Source organism: Pseudorca crassidens, chromosome 14 (genome assembly GCF_039906515.1).
Source record: "Pseudorca crassidens isolate mPseCra1 chromosome 14, mPseCra1.hap1, whole genome shotgun sequence".
Classification (NCBI taxonomy): domain Eukaryota; kingdom Metazoa; phylum Chordata; class Mammalia; order Artiodactyla; family Delphinidae; genus Pseudorca; species Pseudorca crassidens.
The window spans coordinates 6677946-6694256 of NC_090309.1; the positions used below are offsets into that span (position 1 = coordinate 6677946).

At 46.7% G+C, this 16311-nt stretch overlaps 1 long non-coding RNA gene across 2 annotated transcripts in view; it reads right to left on the reverse strand.

Moving 5' to 3' along the window:
• Window positions 1–300: 300 nt before the first annotated feature.
• Window positions 301–16311, reverse strand: part of LOC137205869 (uncharacterized) — a 97223-nt gene continuing 81212 nt past the window's right edge. Inside the window, exons 2-5 of one of the 2 annotated variants that reach the window (XR_010934335.1) lie at window positions 12788–12940; window positions 12108–12193; window positions 4183–4340; window positions 301–1659 (exon numbers count right to left, since the gene is read on the reverse strand). This is a non-coding gene — a long non-coding RNA (uncharacterized lncRNA). The remainder of the gene's footprint in view (window positions 1660–4182; window positions 4341–12107; window positions 12194–12787; window positions 12941–16311) is intronic. The other variant, XR_010934334.1, reaches the window with a different exon arrangement.

A 16311-nucleotide genomic window follows, 5' to 3' on the forward strand; every position in this document is an offset into this window, starting at 1 on the left:
TAAGACTCCGTGCTTCCACTGCAGGGGGCATGGGTTCAACCCCTGGTTGGAATACTAAGATCTCACATGCCACGTGGTGTGGCAAAAAATAATAATAAAAGCCTACCTTTAATGGTATTTCTCACATATAAGAACCTTACAAATATACTTCCATTTCCCCTCCCATCTTTTGTGCTACTGTCATGCATTTTATTTCTATACTATAAACCCCACAATATATTCTTATTATTTTTGCTTTAAACAGCCAGTTATCTTTTAAGGAGTATTTTTTAACTAAAAAAATTTTCATACTTACACACGTTTAAATTTTCTGTTGCTCTTTATTTCTTTGTATAAATACAAGTTTCCATAAGGTTTCATTTTCCTTCATCTTGAAGAACTGTATTTACCACTTTTCACGGTACAAGTCTGCTGATAAAGGATATCTTAGCTTTTGTTTGTCTGAAAAGTCTCCGTTTTTCTTTATTTAAAAGACATTTACTGGGCACATAATTCTAGGTTGATCCTTTTCTTTGTTTTAGTATGTTAAATATTTTGTTCCACTCTCTTCTGTTTTTTCCGTTTCTTCCTAAAAATCTAGTCACTCTATCTTTGTTCTTTTTGTATTTAAAATGTCTTTTTTTGTCCGGATTCTTTTAAGATGATCTCTTCACGATTGGGATTCAGGAATTTGATTGTGGTGTGATTTCGTATGGTTTTCTTTGTGTTCATCCTCCTTCAGTTTTGTAGCTATTCATGGATTTCTGGGTTTATAGTTCTTATAAAATTTGAAAACATTATTTCTTCATTTTTTTTTCTTTTTCCTCTTTCCCTCTTTTTGGGGACTCCAACTGCATGTACGTTAGACTTCCTGATTTGTCCCAGAAGTCACTGATGGCTTTAAAAGTTAACTTTTAAAAGTTTTTTTTCCCTCTCTGATATACATTTTGGAGAGTTTATTTTGCTATGCATTCATCTTCAGGTTCATATATTTTCTTCTTCGGTGTCTGGTCCACTGCTATTCCCATCTGGGGTAGGAGGAGACACTGTGCAAAAGTACAGAGGTGGGAAGCACCCGTGGGAACTCTGTTAGCTACAGGGACCCAGCGTGGTCTCGCCGCGCTCGGCTTCAGCTCAGCCGTGGAGAGGGAAGGTCTACAGTCTAGTCTGCTGCATGGTTCCCTTGTGGGAGACTTAATGGGAATGTAGCTATTTCTCCACGGTGAACTTTCTCCCCAGAGGGTCAAATTCTCCTCCCTTTCACAGCACAAACGGAGTAGTCATCTCTCTCAGAGGCAGCCTCCTACTCTCGTCTAATTGGAAATATCTCCAGGTCCACACAATGCCACAGCTGGCAGCCCACCAGTTCCCTCCACATCCAACAGCGCTGCTTCACTTGACTGCTGTGAAAGATGAAGAAATCTGAGCTATGTGAGAGGACAATAGGAAATGCCCTTTGCCAAACCTTCTGTGCTGGTATCCTTGGGATTCAAATGAAATGAACAATTGCTTAAAGATTTGCAACCTGATCGTTTCTATCAATGCATGTTAAAGTGATGGGTCCTAAAAAAAATTCATCCGGAGGATGAGGCGAAGGTAATGTTTTTTACTCAATGTGCAAATCGTTTGAATGTCCCTTCCAGATGACTCTGTACCTTCAGTTAATCATTTGCAATTTTCCTGCAAGAAAATGTGAAAGTGATGAGGCCACCGGCCTTCCAGAAAAAGTGACTTATTGCTATCTTGAGACCTTCTGGCACCTAGACTAAATGAATGCCCACATAGAAGCTGATGTGGGGGAAAACGTGACTGCATGAAGAGCCTTGTTAAAGATACAACAGCACGCAAACCCTCATTACCCTGAGCCTCCTATGCTCACAGTAAACCAATCAGGAAGACCAGCTTAGCCTGGCCCACGTCTGTGTCAGTTCTCAAAATCTGGAACTTAGAACTAAAGCTAGAAAAGTGTGCCTTACTTTGTGTAGTCAATATTTCCAAGAAAATGAAAAATAATTTTTTTTGGTAAATATCATTTTCAATTAGGCACTAGGTGAACAATATATTTAATAAATAAATTTAATAAATGTATTCGAATTGGTACTACCGTGAATAAACCATTCTATCACAACAGACAACACAGGAGGAAAACAAAATGCAAAGTTTATAATCAAGTACTTGGGAAGGTTAAGCTAACAACCTTGACACCCACAGAAATTAAGAGGTCAAGTGGTAGGATGCTGCCTAAAGGAACCTGCCAGGTAGGGTAGAAATTAAGAGCAGTTGAAGGCAGAAGACCTGGGCTCCAGACCTGCCAGTTGCAGGTTAAGGGGTCTTTGCAACTCATTTAAAACCATCTAAATGTGTGGCTTCTCCCTCTGTAAAATGGTCGTAACATTTGTCTCATAGGGTGTTGAGAGTGTTAAATAACGTAACATATGCAGTGATCCTTTACAAACTGTAAAACCCAGTTACTACCGAGAGGGGCCAAAGAAAGCAGAGGCTCTTGGGGGCTGCTCTTGCCAGAGAGGAGGTTTGGAAGGGGAGAGCCTGCAGTTTGGTTGGGCCTTGGAGAGGCCGTGGAGAAATGGAGGAGAGAACATCCCAGGCTATAGGGAGAGCATGACTGAAGGACTCCTCACCACGGGGAAGCAGCCTGCTTCTCCAATGGGAATGTTCCTAGTTCCTTCTCTATCATGGTCACCTTTCTCTAAACTTCGGTGGGGAGGGTGACAGGACGGCCCTACAGAGTCACAGCATCTGGACCATTCTTGCCTGGGGGCAACAGGTGGTCTGTGATTGGTTTAGGGACGAAAATCAGAACTAGAGCGGGTGGCTCCCAACCTTGAGGGCACATCTAAGCCACTTCGGAACATTGCCAAGCGCGCCCAGTCTTCATCCCAGAGCTGCACCGAAGCACACTGTCTGGGAATGTGAGGGCTTGTGTGTTGCTGCTTTTTAAAGATCTAGACGTGATTCTGATGAACTACAGGGTTGAGAACTGCTGTTCAGTTCTTGATCCATCGATAGAGAAATTCATCTCAAAGAAAACAGCCTGCCATCCATTAGGTCGGAAAAGTTAACTTTGTTTGCTAGTGGTCCCTAAAGGGGATCGACCTATGCTGCCGGGAGAGGGGCTGGAAGATCTGAAGCCTTGCTGCGGTACCAGAGGCTTCTGTCGCCTGCCATTGTCCTTGGAATTCCAGGCTCATCCTCCACACTCAGTGAGGGCGCACACACCACCCAGAGCAGGGCGCCTGGCACAGGCCACGGGGTGGAGCTCAGCATGGGCTCTCCAGCACGAGTCCCTGAATGTCCTCACTGCCCACACCCACCTGCACAGCTTTCTGCATGACCTACAGGACCGAGGGAGGATACTGGATCCAAACATCCCCATGCAAGTCAGAGCTATTATCACAACTAACAACGTCACTCTCCATCCATCTTAATGTCATCAGATCTATTGTTTTAAAATGTTGTTTGGCGTCTGTCGCCTCCACTGGAAGGTAAGCTCCAGGGGTGCAAGGATCTTTTTTGTGTCACTCTGCAGCCCAATGCATAGAAACGTGCCTTGCACACAGTAGGCACTTAGTTGACATGCAGCGTATGAAAAAATGATTCAATAGTTCCCACTTATTGAGAACTTACGACGTGCCAGGACCTTTCTGTCTGTCATCACATTTAATTCTCATGACAACTCCACGAGGAAGGTGCTATTGTTTAGTCCCATTTTAGGGCAGAGGAAACTGAAATCCTGAGACATTAAGACATCTGCCCAAGGTCACAGAGGTAGTAAGAAGTGGAGCTAGGACTTGAACGCACTGCTTTCCAGCTCCGAACACCAAGCTCTTAACTATTTGATTGTACTAATTCCTTTCACTAGGGATGGTACAGGAACAGAGCCTGAACAGGACTTGGCTGCAAACCTGGTTTTACTCTGGTGCTAAATATTAGTGTGTTAGCAGTGGCATCTCCGGACAGTGGTGTTTCCTGCGCAGGTTACTTCAATCGAAGGGCTGAAAAGGAAATCTAACCCCATATCCCGTCTCCCATGTCCAGGACTCTGGATGACTTTTATTTTACCCTTGAAAATTTTCAACAATGAATATGTATATTAATTATGGGAAGGATTAAGCAGCTCTAACAAAGAGACGGCAAGACGCATTAATCTATACAAGTTCAAAGTTTCTTTTTATCGCACGTTACCGGTCCAGCACAGGAGGTTGGGCTCCACTCTGTGAAGTCATCCGGTTTCCCAGCTAGCCCTGCACGGCTGCCTTCGTCAACAGATGGCTGTCCTTTGACCCAAGGCACCTGCTCCTCTTGGCCTCATCCTCCGGCTGCGAGTAGCTCACCAGCACCACCTCCAGGAGAAGACGGGGAAGGTTAAGGAGGGTGTACTTACCTTCTTTTTCAAGGAGGTATTCATATCTCACTAGCCAAAACATAGTTAGTTACAGGGCTGCACGTAGCTGCACGGGAGGTGGGAACCAGGCTCTAGCTGGGCAGCTGTGTGCCCTTCCAGCACTCACACAGAGGACTCGTTATCACAAAGAAGACAGGGAGCATGGATATTTGGGTACAATAACCATGCCTACCACGGTGTGTATTTTTTTCTGATTAAGAAATCTATCCCCCCAAGAAATAGGACTTTAAGTGTATTTAAAAATTAAGATAGCCCCGGCGCGCGGGCGTAAGGTGGACGCGGAAGTCAGGGCGCTTGTGATGCGCGTGGTGTGGTCGGCGCTGTGATTCGAGCTGGGCGGGCTGGGCGGTGGCAGCCGTCACAGGAAATAAGTGACCGTGGTGCTCAACAGTTTGGATAAGATGATTCAACTCCAGAAAAACACGGCTGACATCGGGAATATCTGTGTTTTGGCTCATGTTGACCATGGAAAAGCTACTCTGGCTGACTGTCTTGTATCTACAATGGCATCACCTCCAGCCGCCTGGCAGGCAAGTTAAGGTCCATGGACAGCAGAGAGGATGAACAGGTCCGAGGGATCACTGTGAAATCCAGTGCCATTTCACTACATTATGCAAAAGATTAATGCACTCACAGGAACTCTTTTTACTTCTAAAGTGCTAGAAGAAAGAGCAGAGAGAGAGACTGAATCCGAAGTGAATCCAAATTCTGAGCAAGGAGAGCAAGTGTATGACTGGAGCACTGGGTTAAAGGACACAGATGATTCTCACCTTTCCTTCTCTCCAGACCAGGGAAATGTGGTATTTACAAGTGCAATAGATGGGTGGGGCTTTGGGTAAGTGTTTCAATGTAATTAAATCTCTTTGTGGATTTTATATCCAATTGATTTTTTAATTAAACTTTTTATTTTGAAAAAATATATAAAAAATAAAAAGATACATCAAAATTGACTTTTTCTGTATGTACAGTTCCATGAATTTAAACACACCTTTGATCTGCAAACCTCCACTACAATCAGGATGTAGAACAATTCCATCACCCCAAAGACTCTCTTGTTCTGTCTTGCCCAAGTCACACCCTCTTCCTGACTCAGCCCCTTTTATATAATCCTGAATTCAATTTGCTAATCTTGTGTTGAGTAGTCCTGCACCTAAATTCATGAGAGATATTGGTCTACAGTTTTAATTTTTTGTATTGTCTTTGTCTGGTTTTGATAAAACCGGCCTCATAAAATTAGTTGGGACATTTCCTTCCTCTTCTATGCCCTGGAATAGATTGTGTATGTTGAACGTTATTTCTTATATGTTTGGTAGAATTTGCCAGTGAAACTATCTTGGCCTGGAGATTTCTTTTGTGGGAGGTTTTTAACTATACAATTAATTGATTTTATAGTTATAGAACCATTCAGGTTGTCTATTTCATCTTGGTTGAGTTTGGATAATTTGTGGTTTTCAGGGAAGTGGTCCGTTTCATCCAAGTTGTTGAACTTATGCATGTGGACTTGTTCATAGTATTTCTTATCCTTTCAATGGCTATGGGGTCTGTGGTTGATTCTCTTTTAAACACACTCCACAAAGAGGCATGTTAAGTTCCTTCTTATGACTTCTCAACTTGCTGGTGACGTTCTCTTATGGTCTTTGGATTTTATACGTCTTTAGGGATTATAAATGGATTTGCAGCAAGAATGGCATCTTTAGTCTAGATACCAAACATAGGGTGATGGCTGATTTCTCTGGTATGTGGGCTTTTTGCTGCTGTCAGGCCCCCATTCCCCAGCCTGGGAGAGATCCCACCAGCTAGCTCCTAGGAAAAGACTGATACGAGTTTAACCACTTCTTTTCAGTTCTTCCACCCTTGTCTTGAACCTCCCCCTCCTACCAGAGGAAAGAGATGAATGCACAGTACTTCTCTCTTAGAAACTCCTCCATCTTACCTTAATATTGTTTGCAAGTCCTTATTTAGCATTTTGGAGAGAAGCTTGGAAGCAAATAATAATTTTGTTATCTGTTGTTAATCCTTCTAGGGAGTTGATTATCAGAATAGTTAAACCTGTTTCCTACAGGGAGGAAGGGGTGCAGGGATTGCCTTCCTGTTACAGGTCAAGCAGCTGTGTTCCTTTAAAGCAGGCATCATTAATAGGAAGCCTACAATATACCTGGCTGTTATAGATTTTACCTTTATAGCTAATAATATCAGGGTGGGGATTCTTATCTTCATTTCATGGACAAGAACAATGAGGCTAAGAGATGTTCACTTCAAGGCCTTTTCATGCTTCTGGCTGGCTGTCTGACCCTGAGAAAATGACTTAATTAGTAACTAAGTCTCAGTTTCCTCATTTGTAAAATGAGGATAATAATATAACTTAACATATAGGGTTGGTTGAGGATTAAATACGTCTAGCACATAGTAAGCATTCAATAAAATTTGCCATCATCCTTGTTGCTATAATTATACCATATATTATTTATTTGAAACTTTTCTATAAGGAAGCATGTTCTGGGCTTCCTTGGTGGCGCAGTGGTTGAGAGTCTGCCTGCTGATGCAGGGGACACAGGTTCGTGCCCCGGTCCGGGAAGATCCCACATGCCGCGGAGCAGCTGGGCCCGTGAGCCATGGCCGCTGAGCCTGTGCATCCGGAGCCTGTGCTCTGCAATGGGAGAGGCCACAGCAGTGAGAGGCCTGCGTACCGCAAAAAAAAAAAAAAAAAAAAAAAACAAGAAAGCATGTTCTGAACTCGTACTAAATTTTCCTTAAAATTCATGATTATTGAATATTAAAGAAAATAAAGCCATTTGTTTTCAATCAGGAAAATCTTGACTAACCAGAACTACACAAATTAATCCCAAAGTTAACTGTTTTTTGTTTTTCTTTTTTTTGTTTTTTGCTACTTTCAAATCAGGTTAATAAGAAATGAGCAGGGCGTATTTAAAAGGACACCCTCAGCATTCTATGGAGAAAGCAGCCTTTTCTTCCTGCCCACATTCTTGGTCCTGGGTTGACCCTGGTTGCTCAGAGCCTTCAGCATTCCAGACAGCCTTGCTTGGGTGCATTAGGTTTACCAAGGCAGGAAATGGGCTAAGATATTGTGCAAGATGGGATTTCTGTTCCCATTTCTCTCCTCTCTTGCCATGCGGTTGCACGGCTTCTCAATAGACTGGGTGGAGCAGACTTTCTCACTTAACCTGGGCGTGGCCACGTGACTTGATTCAGCCAATGAAATGTGAACAAGTGTGATGCTAGCAGATGCGTTATGGTTTTGCTTGGATGCCTGGTTTCTGCCATCTGCAATAAAAAGAACATGCCTTGGATGGCTGTGGCCATGTGGAGACACATGGAGTAGACCTGAACTCCACCTGTGGCTCGGAGTCAAGCCCAGCTGATCCCAGCAGAGCCAGGGAGCCTGAGGCCCCTGAGCAACGAAAGGAACATTTGTTTTAAGCCACGAAGATCTTGAGATTGTTATGCGGCAAAACTACTTACACGTATCTTGGTGAATTTTCAACAAAAAGAATGAAAACCTATTGAATGCGTTGATAGTCGGGAAGAAGTATTTCACACACACAACTTGTCGGGAAATCCATTTAACCACGTAAAGGCTTTAAACTGACTCCACAGCACCCAGGTGGATGGCACATCAGGTGTCTTTACATTGTGTAAATTCACTAAATCACCTTTAGGGTTGATGGGAAATTCCATCTCAGTCATGTCTTGGAGGACCCCTCCACTTTGGTGGTAAGGAGACACTAGTGCTTTCACAGCCCGGGAAACTGGAGATGGCTTCTGACTGCTGCTCTAAGGTATCCTGTCCAAGGCCAGTGGGGAGCATTCTGATGATGCAGCCCCATTTTCTTCCTTTGCTCTGAGTTTGTCTTGGCATCACTGCCAAGGCCCCAACAGTGGGACCTACAGAAGTTCTCACCCTCTAATGTGTACATGAGACACATGGCCATCTAGTTAAACAAGATTTGATCCAATGGGTCTGGTAGGGGCCCCAGATTCTGCATTTCTGATGAGTCCTCAGGTGATGGTCATTGCTGTTCATGGACCACACTTTGGTAAAAAGACCCTAGAGTCCAGACTCCCTCAGCCCTCCAAGAAGCCATTCTTCCCTATGGGCGCTCTGAATATTTGGGGCTCAGGTCTCCAGCACATGCGGACCGCCCCCCTCACCAAACTGTTTATTAATCCCACCCCCCAAGATTGAGCCATACCTTCTGCCCTGTGTCACTCATTCATCAGAAACTTTCCCTTTTCAGATAAAGAGCCCCGTAGGACTTAGAAATCAAAGGCTGGATCCTTCTCTCCTTTGGCCAGGGCATCACATTCTCCAGGACTCAGAGGCCTGGCAAAGGAAAAAACAACTCTACTGGCACTGATAGTAAGAACAAGATTGAATTCATATCTCATAAACCATCCGGTTACCATGGGAACAGCCCACTCCCTAGACTGCCGGGGAGAGGATACGGTCCCGGAGATGGGTGCTTGTCTACCCTGTAACCACACATGTCAGCTCAGAATTCTTGGTCATTTTACTTTCAGGGGTCCTGAAAATCCTGGTTTTGCTACGTTTAATCAACAGACTCGCAGAGGAAGGGAGAACCAGTGGTCAAGAAACTAGCATGTCAGGCACACCTCAGGGCCCTAAGCAGGGCTGATAGAAACCCAGCCTGCAGGGCTGCCTTCCCAGTCCCAAGAATTTATGGCCAGGAATCCATTCTGATTGGCTGGCTTATTTGTTAAATGTTTTGAGTTTAACAGGCTCCTTGGGAGATAGCTTTGCAAGCATGCATTTGGGGTGCCCATTCTTATAGGTCTCAGTTTTCCTGTGATCTTCCCAATAAATTATGCTATGAATTCAACAAGAGTACAAGGCCACTTTTCAAATATTCGTTTAAGAACCTCACTCCTGTGTCAGGTAAAATAACCTTCTGTCAAACTGAGCCATGGCTGGTTTGCCTGGGGATTCCAAGAGGCCAGTCGTATTTTACCAAAACATTAGGGGGAATTCATCCTGGTGGGATGACAGTGGTGCTGGGTTCCAGCCCTGGGGAGACCCAGTGACGATCTCTCGAAGAGGCGGGCAGTGTGGGGAGACGTCAGGTACGGGATCAGGCAAGATCCCCAAATAGCTCAGGTGCCTTTGTCTCTTTTTTAGATCTATTTTTTTTCTCCTCCTCCCCTTCCTCCAGGTCACACAGCTACTTAGGGACATGGGTTACCCCAGCGGGGTTGGCTTCAGTCTCCTGACCCTCCCATTCCCTGCGCTACCACTTCTAAAGTGCATTTGTGCCATCACTCCAAGAATATTCTCTGTGTTTCAGCAGAGCAGGAATCCCAACCCAGTGTTTCTGAACACTCACTGTGCATGTGGACCCCCCAGAAGCTTGTGAAAGGTAGATTCTGATTCGGTAGATATGAAGCGAGGTCGAGATTCTGTATTGCTAACCAGCTCTGGGGTGATGCCACGGCTGCTGGTCCACAAGTCACAGTTTGATTACAATGCCTGAATCTACTGTCATTAACTGCTAGAGCTCTTGGGTGAAAGGGGTTCAGAACCAGCCCCTTCTCAGCGGTGATGGGAGCCGGGGATCTGGGATTGATTGGTATGCCGTCCATGGGTCGGGTGCTGTGTTTGCCATTCCACAATCGGACAGTCTCCGAGTTCCCTCCCATGTCAAAGCTTCTAAGAGTTTATCAGTCACTCCAGCCAGACCCTAAGGCAGGATGGTGGGTAAATTATTCTGCAGCTCTAGCCCACTAAGTAAGCATCAGAGCCGATGCCCATGTGTTACGATCCGAGGATCCGAAATGTTTCCTCGGCCCCTAACTTTAACCTCCTCTAACCCAGCCTCTTAGGCCCTACTTGGCCAGTGTTTGACAGTTTCCCTTCTCAGTAAAAGTGCAGAGAATGGGATTAAAATGCAGGGTGGCGGGATTAAGCTGTTCTCAGTCACGAACATCACTGAACATCACGGTGTGAATGAGTCTATCAGCTCTTCTCCACAAACAGGAATCTTGGCAACCCTAGGAGTCCGGTCGCCTGCGTTCTAGTCCTGACCGTGCCGCCAACCAGCTGTGCAGCCTTACAGAGGTCCCTCAGCTTCCCTGGGCCTCAGCTTCCTCTCGTGTACAATGAAGGGGGTCAACCGGGTGAGCACTGAGGTCTTCTGGGCTTTGACAGCTCAGTGTTTTATCAGAAACAGCACGAGGGGAACTGCAGAGGGGCCCTGACATGGACTTCTGAGGCGGAGGGAGGTCTGAATCACTAGCATGTGTGTCACAGACCTGTAAAATGGGACTTTTAATTCCTCAATGAGATGCTATATGTTAGGGGCACATGGTCAGAGCACAGTGACTGTTAGCATCATTATCACCTTGCAGGTGACCCTGGTGCAGGTCAAGGGGAGTCACAGGTGAGCGACCCCGGTGCACGGAGGTCCTTGAGGAGTGGGGACGGGGCGCAGAGTGGGAAGGTCACCTGCAGACAGGGGTCCAGGGAAAGACACAAAGCGCCAAGCTCCGATTTTGCCTCAGGCCAGCCCTGCTTCCGGAATTCCCTCCCCAGGTCTTTACATTGCTCTACTTTTCCAATCAAATTTTACCTCCGGTTAGAGATATTCAAGTAAGTTATTCAGATAACTGAGGCTAAACATATCCGACTGTCGCCAGCAATATCCGGGGAATGACATCCAGCGTGGCCCCAGTTAAGCCCTGATCCCGCGGGGCTCCGGGAGACGGACGTGTCTCCAGCTCACTCTGTCTTGTATAGAGACCAGAGCCGGAACTCTCTGCTGCGGAGGGTCACCGCCCTCCCCCGCTTCTCCTCTCCAGCTCTTCCCCCCTCCCCCTGCCCCCTCCCTCCACCTCCCCTGAGTCGCTGGCAGCCCCGCCCAACCCCTACACCTCCCCCCACGGTGTCCCCACCCCCTCCCATCTTTGAGGCAGAAGCCATTAGAGAGAACAAAGAGGCGCTTTCCTACTGTGTCCGACGCTCTGACATTTCTCTGGGTTTCACGCTGCTTGAAAGCATCCCCTTTGGACTTGCCCCAGCTCTTCTGTCGCACTCCTAGGACCGCGGCTCCCAGGGACCAGGTTGGCCGAATGCACAACCATCAAGGAGCCGCCATGCAGAGCAATCCAGGGCTCTTGTCACTCCGGGGCCCTCTGTGGGTCCCTCTGGGAGCTGGTTTGTGTGTGTGCTCCCGCCTGTGTGCTGGGGGTACCTTTGGGAGGACGGGGTGTCCAGCACACACAAGGAGGCGGAGGGGTAAGGGAGCCAGGCCATCTCATCCCGGCAGCAAGAGTCCAGTTTGCTCAAAACACAGTCGGAAGGAATCAGCTCGCTGCGTGGGAGGCCACACCAGCTCTTGACCCTGTCCGCCGAGGTGCAGGTGCCGGGGCTGCACTGCTGTGCTGTTTTCCTCCCATCACATCCAGCTCAGCATTAAGCCTGTTTCTGAGCACAGATCCCCACCCTCATCTCGATACTCCCCGTCCAGCTGTGAGCTAATTTCATGTGTCAACCTGGCTAGGCTATGGGACCCAGGTCTTGGACAAACACCAGTCTAGACGTGGCTGTGAAGGTATTTCTAGATGAGGTTCACATTCATATTGGGAGACTGTGAGTAAACCACATTACCCTCCATAATGGGCATGGACCTCATCCGATCAGTTGAAGGTCTTAATAGAAAAAATATTGAGGTACCTGGGGGACAAGGAATTCTGCCAGCTGATGCTCTTCAGGCTTGAACTGCGACGTCAGCTCTTCCCTTGGTCTCCAGCCAGCCTGCCCTGCAGATTTTGGACTTGTCAGCCCCACAGTGGCATGAGCCAATTTCTTAAGATAAATCTCTCTATATCTATCTGTCTATCTATCTACCCATGTATCCATCTATCTACCCATGTATCCATCTATCTATCAAATATGTATCCATCTACCTATGTATCCGTCTATCTACCTACGTATCCACCTATCTATCTACCTATGTATCTATCTATCTATCTATTGAGAGGTAATGTAACATCCACAGATATCCTCTTTGAGAACCTGACTAATACACCGTCTGAAGTGGCCACAGAGCCCCAGGGGAACAACTCAGAGATGAGGCCAGTGCCAAATTGATGAAGACTGTTTTCCTTCAACAGTCTGAGGAGTGATCAGACACTGTTGCTTACAGTTCTGAGCAGACTGGGCGCAGGGCTGCATTTCTGTCTTCCTGACAACGTTGCGCTACGTCTAAGGGCAGTCGGGGTAGAACTGTATTATCGCAAATTCCCAGCTGGGGGTATGTCCTGGGTGTCATTTTCCACATCAAGCTTGAAGACCTAGTTCATCTTAAAACTGAGCTGATTCCTCACTTTCCTTCCAGAGAAACCCATCAATACCTCTTCCAGGGTCCTGAGGAACACCACCAAATCGAAGCCTTTTGGGGATTTCTATTTGTCAAATCGTCATTTTCCAGGAGGAGGGCAGGAGAGGCGGGGTCCAGTCTCTCTCTGGAAGTATGGGTAGGCTTCTGTGCATCCTTGTTTCTCCATCTGTAAAATGGGCACAGCGCTGGTCCCGTCATCATGGGAGTACAAGGATCACTTGTGTAGAGAGAGGACCAATCAGAGAAATGTCCTCCTTCCTCCTCCTTTCTCCCTCCTGCTCTCTTTTCACTGCTTGCTTTCAAGGGATGAAAAAGGCTCCCCCAGGACTAAGCTGGTAGCTAGCAACTAATACAAGACATCAGTTTAAGCTAAGGTGTGAGACTTTTAGGGCAGCAGGTTTTAACATGTCTGCCTTCCCTGTTACCCCACCTTCCCAGTGCCCGAGTCATTCTAGACCCCCTGCAAGGTCTGGAAATGGGTGGGAATAACCCTGCTCACACTGAAAAGGAGCCCAGGGATAGCTGATGGGAGACCCTCAGGCACTGTGGCGAGACCTAAGAGGAAATGCTTTTAAGGGGAATGGGGGCTCTCTGCACCCTTCAAACCACACGTCACAGGTCAAGGGCCAAGAGACTTGGGTACTAATCCCAGCTCTGCAGTTAATCTTCTAAGTGAACCTGGACAGGTCACTAAATAGGTCTAGGCCTTAGAGCCTTTAGTCTCCTTTTTGTAAAATGGAGATATTATCACACACACACACACACACACACACACACACACACACATTTTTTGGCACCAGCGTTTTTCAAATGTATTTAGGATCAGCTGCCTGAAGTGTGTGTTAGCATACAGACTCCTCGACCTCATCCTGAGTTTTACTGAATTAGATGTTTTGAGGCCAGGAACCTGCATTTTTAACAAGTGTTCCAAGTGGTTCCCACATTTTGTCCCAATCATTCATGTTTATGTGATTCCACCCACTGAGACGATTTCTAGTTCTAATGGAACAGTGAAGAGCTGTTCACACACAGGCCGCCTCCTCCTTTTTTCTTTTTTAATTTAAAATGTCAATAGCTTTATTTGAGTCCACAAGGGAAAATTGTATTTAGAGATTTTGTTCTTTTGAGCAGAGGAACGTGGTGGTGGAGTGATTGGCAAATGTCTCCACCGTGTCCAGGTCATTTTCAATGTGACACTGCTGCCCCTTCATCAAACAGTAGAGTCTATTTCTTTCCCCCTGGAATCTAGGCTGCTTTGTGATTGCTTTGGCCAACAGGATGCAGGGAAAGTGCTGTGTGCCCATTCCAAGCTGAGGCTGGAAGAGGTCCTGCCCAGTCTACTCCCTTGACTCCCTGCCACTGCCCCGTGACCAGGCCCAGGCTGGCCTGCTGGAGGGAGAGAGACCTTAGGAGGGAGAGCCCAGCTGGCTCAGCCATGGACATTCTAGAAGTTTACAGCCAGAAAGCAGCTAATCCCCAAACAAACATGGCAGTGCGGTCAAGACCGGCAGAGCTGTCTGCTGGACCCATGGCTGACTGCAGGTGCTCTACTGAGTCCAGAAGGGCTGCCTCACTGACTTGTAAACTGTAGATTTAAAATATAGGTTGTACTATGGTTCAGGTATGGTGAGGCAAACAGAGCGGGCGATGACTGCCATTGAAAAGAAAGTTTGTTATACTTACAGATCCCAAGAGAAGGGGGCCCACCACATTATGGTGGGGTCCCATGGGAAAGCACCAGGGTCAGTCAGGAGTTGGGGGGACGTGAGCAAGAGGCTGTACTGTGGTTTCCATGGAAGGAATGATCGAGGCGGGGTAATCCAGCTTAGGGTTTGCTAGTTCCAGTAATTTCAGCAGGCTCTGGGGCATTGGGGCTGTCCCTAGTTGTCTGGTACCTGGCCCCGTGGTGGTTAGGGCAGAGGACAGTGGCCCAGAGTGTGGGAGCCCCATAAAGGTGGTGGTTAGGATGTGGGCTGTGGATTGGTTGGTTTGCATGTGAAAGGTACACGTGCAGGTGAGTCACCTACTGTCTCTAGGAATTAGCCAACCTGGGGGGGGCAGTCCCTGCTGGGTCAGCGAGTAGGCCCCAGACATCAAAGCATCAGTAAATAAAAGGTATGGACTGCTCAGCTGTGAGTAACAGTAAGTCAGTATTTCTTTAAACCACTGAGTGTTGAGGTAGTTGGTGATGCGGCAACAGCTGATCCCTGCAAATACGGATGAGAACATTGACAACGAAAAGGTTGCTGATGACACAATATCTGAGCATGTTTCTAACCTTTCATTCTGAAACTAAAACCCAGGCAGCAGGGAGAAGTGGGGTGGGCTGGAGTGGTCCAGCGGCCCTGGGTAACTCGCCCCCATTCTAATGTATCTAATTTGCTGATGATTTTCCCAAGTCAACTGTTCCAGGAAATTCGATGGTGTTGTCAACGGCTACTTCCCCACGTCAAGCCCCAATGTTCCCTTACCCTCCTGTGTCCCTGCAGAAAGCGGTGGTGGTCCAGGCTTAAACATCTGCAAAACCAACACGAAAAGCCCTAACTCTCTGCTCTCAGGAAGTTGTTTCTTAGAGCAGAGATTGTCTAGGAGGAGGGTGTCTACCCGCAGATTTCATCCCAGTCAGGGACATGGAAGGAGCCATGTATGCTGGTGTGAAAAAAGCCTAGTCAACATTACAGAAACATTTAGTATTTACAAAGTAGGTTTCAAAAGCTATTAGTCCTTGCAGTATAAACAACCCAAAGTAAAGCTCAGGAGAAGTTTTTTGGGTGAAGGAAGTAGCAAATGTATAGTGATTTTCAGCTGGGGACCTTTCAGGATTTGAGGGTGGGGTGGGAACAGGGTGAGATTTGTACATTCACAAGAAGGGGCCTGCGTTATAAAAGTTTAGAAGCTCTGTCTTGGAGGACTGTGTGGTACCCTGTGTCCCCTTCACAGCAAGGTTTAAATGGTCTCCCTATGACGACAATGAGTGGGGTTTTAACGATGGAAATAATAACTGCGTCACAAAGAGCCCGCAGCTGCTGTCACTCGGAGCTCTTGCCTTATTAACATCCTGGAAATGCACTAAAACCCATTAAAAAAACCCTTTTGCAGATTCCTAATTAAGAAAATTATATTTCGAGGTGGTAGATTTAATGGAACTTAAAGCAAATACCAAACTTGGTCAAAATTAATCAAGTCCCCTGAACATTCCTGGCAGATCTCTCTGAAATGGACACATCACACAAATCACAAATGCATCTAGAAAGGAAAAAGTCTCCTCTGTAGCACATATCCCAGTTTTCCACGTCCTTCTGTGTTTCACTTTCTGTGAGTCTCCTTTACTGCTCACACAGGACACTCACGACACTTCTGAGAGCAGCGGGTGGCAGGGTTTCCCCACATTGAACAATGCTCTGTGACAGCAGCTGGGTGTCCTACAATTTAACTTAGTTCTGACACAATACCTGGAGAGAGTGTCAGATCCCATAGGTATGGGCTCAGCGCCCCCGAGACTGTTCCCACCCACTTCAGATGCCAGTGGCAAGTCAC